Raw genomic sequence first — 2,529 nt, 5'->3', positions numbered from 1 at the left:
GGGTTTGCTGTTGAAAGTTGAACAGGCGGCCTGTTCCCGATAAGGTTAACAGGCAGGTAAGAGACAGACAGAGCGGCTCTGACCCCGCGAGATGGGCAAAAGGCTTCAGTTCAGGACAAATGCGTCAATGAAATGTTCGCCGGCACCGAGAAAGACAACATCCAGAGAAAAACACAGGAGGAAATCGATTTCAAGTGGATGCCTACCTACAGTTGGTGCCGTGCTTTCGCGAACATGTCTGTTGTGTTCATAAGTAAAATATATAATTTTGTCCGAACAGTTTGCCTGGCGCGAAATGATCTGAATTGCAAAGGAGCAGGCAGGAAAAACTGTGTTGCTGCCAGAAGGCTGGCTGCAGCTTCCCTGGTGGTCTAGTGGTTAGGATTCGGCACTCTCATCCCCACGGCCCGGGTTCGATTCCCGGTCAGGGAACAGTGCGTTTTGGGGCTGTTTGAATTGCCACCACACAACGCACCCTTACGGGGCAATGCTCGCCCCTGATTTCAACTTTCCCCACCACTGCTGAATATCACTCTTCATGCAGCGATACAAAATACACATCCTTGATTTCTGTAAAATGCGTGCTGTTTCAAAGTCAGCAGGAATTGATTTCTGTCAACTTTTAGACTGGCTGACTTTAAATGTTGCCAACATTTAACTGCAGCTCACAGTGTCAGGGCAGTCACGGTTTTTATCAGTCTTCCGTGTATCTTCTTGCCCACTGCACCTCCCAACAAACTTACCTTATCACAGGCACGGCTATCAATCAATTCATTGCCAGTGTGAAAAATGCAAATTTTGAAACTTACCAACGTGTGCAAGTCTGTAATCAGAGAGTCCGTGGCCCGTGATAACTTGAGCATTAAGATGTTCATTAGCCCTTCCTGTATTGCTCAGTAGCCCACTGTGTGAGGAACTAAGAACCACGGGCATTTTCACTTCTGTGTGGGGCTCAGCACCATACCTGCAGCTGAAGATTGAACTTGATTTGGCTCGTGATCAGTGCGGCTCAGTGAGACTTCGGCCCGTCTCTCCCTTCACAACCCATCAGTGTGGAGAAAAGAACAGGGAATTTTACACATGTGTTGTGTTCTGTAACTTTATTTGAACATGTCATTGCATTTCACGCTGTGTCCAACACAGTGAGGTCCCCCGTGCTGTGTCAGCATTGTATCTTTGTCAACACTGCAGCTTTACATTAACACAACCTGAGCTCCGAGATCTGGTCGGGTCACATTGCCCGAAGTGAGGAATGAGCGAGAGGGGCAATTCCACCCGGGGATAGAAAATGCTCCAAAAGAACGACAGAATAGGGATTTAATGTGAAGCCGAAATAGCTCAGTTGGGAGAGCGTTAGACTGAAGATCTAAAGGTCCCTGGTTCGGTCTCGGGTTTCGGCAAATTTTAGTTACTTTCTGTCTCCTTCACCACAAGAGGAGCGAATTTTACGCTCCTGCTGCCGCGTTTCCCAAACGAATGGGAGTGAAACCACATCGGACATGCTGGATCCGGCTCCAACCGTCCGCTGCAGGTTCGAATCCAGTCGGGGTGCCGCCGTCTGCTTTTATACTGGGACAGTGTTTGAGGGAGGGGCTGTGGTGCGATAATAAATTTTAGATGAGGTTTGTTCGACCATAGAGCTCTATTTCTGTTACTTTCGATTAACACACTGCCCAGTTGTATAAAGGAACAGTTAACTGTTTAAGCGATGTGGTGTGTTCAATGTTTGTGCCGTAACTCGGTCACTCAGTGTGAGCTTGAAAGACAATCTCCCAGCCTGGGTTCGAGCCTGGCCAAGCAGAGTATTGTGGCCGGTTAGCCCAGTTGGTGGGAGCGTGGTGCTAATAACGCCAAGTTAGCGCGTTCGATCCCTGTACGGGCCATCGGAACATTTTTATAATTTTACGCTTTTCCCGCACATTTAAAATACAAACGTTATAAGGAAGCCAATGCACACAGAATCTCCCGGGGGATTTAATTGGATTAACATCCATTGCACCTTTGCCACCGGGGCTGAGAGACACATCTTTCTGTTTATTTGTCTTTCTGGGTTTGCTGATGAACGTTGAACAGGCGGCCTGTTCCCGATAATGGTCACAGGCAGGTAAGAGACAGACAGAGCGGCTCTGACCCCGCGAGATGGGCAAAAGGCTTCAGTTCAGGACAAATGAATCAATGAATTGTTCGCCGGCACCGAGAGAGACAACATCCAGAGAAAAGCACAGAAGGAAATCGAGAATGGCAGCGGAAAGTAACTCGAATGAATTGAAAACTGTCTAACCCCGGGATTGAATCCGGGACCATTATTAAATCTGTGGAGAGAAAAACAGAGTTAACGTTTCAGGCCGATGACCGTTCGTCTGACGTTAACTCTGTTTCTCTCTCTACAGATGCTGCCTGACCTGCTGAGTATTTCCAGCAGTTTCTGTTTTTATTTCCAATTTCCAGCATTCGCAGTATTTTGCTTTTGTACTTTTATAAATCTTCAAGTCGCTCCTCCCAACTGAGCTATTGCGGTTACGGAGCAAC

General features: G+C 47.6%; 1 non-coding gene across 1 annotated transcript; it reads left to right on the top strand.

The window, feature by feature from the left end:
• The first annotated feature begins 1,327 nt into the window (after positions 1 to 1,327).
• trnaf-gaa (transfer RNA phenylalanine (anticodon GAA)) lies at positions 1,328 to 1,400 on the top strand. The gene has a single exon. It is a non-coding gene; the product is annotated as a tRNA-Phe (tRNA).
• Positions 1,401 to 2,529: the final 1,129 nt, after the last annotated feature.

Source organism: Somniosus microcephalus, unplaced genomic scaffold (assembly GCF_052327205.1).
Source record: "Somniosus microcephalus isolate GS21.2 unplaced genomic scaffold, FLI_Smic_1.0 unresolved_chr4, whole genome shotgun sequence".
Taxonomy (NCBI): Eukaryota; Metazoa; Chordata; class Chondrichthyes; order Squaliformes; family Somniosidae; genus Somniosus; species Somniosus microcephalus.
Note: the sequence above shows the minus strand (reverse complement) of the source record. Positions and strands in the feature narration are given on the sequence as shown.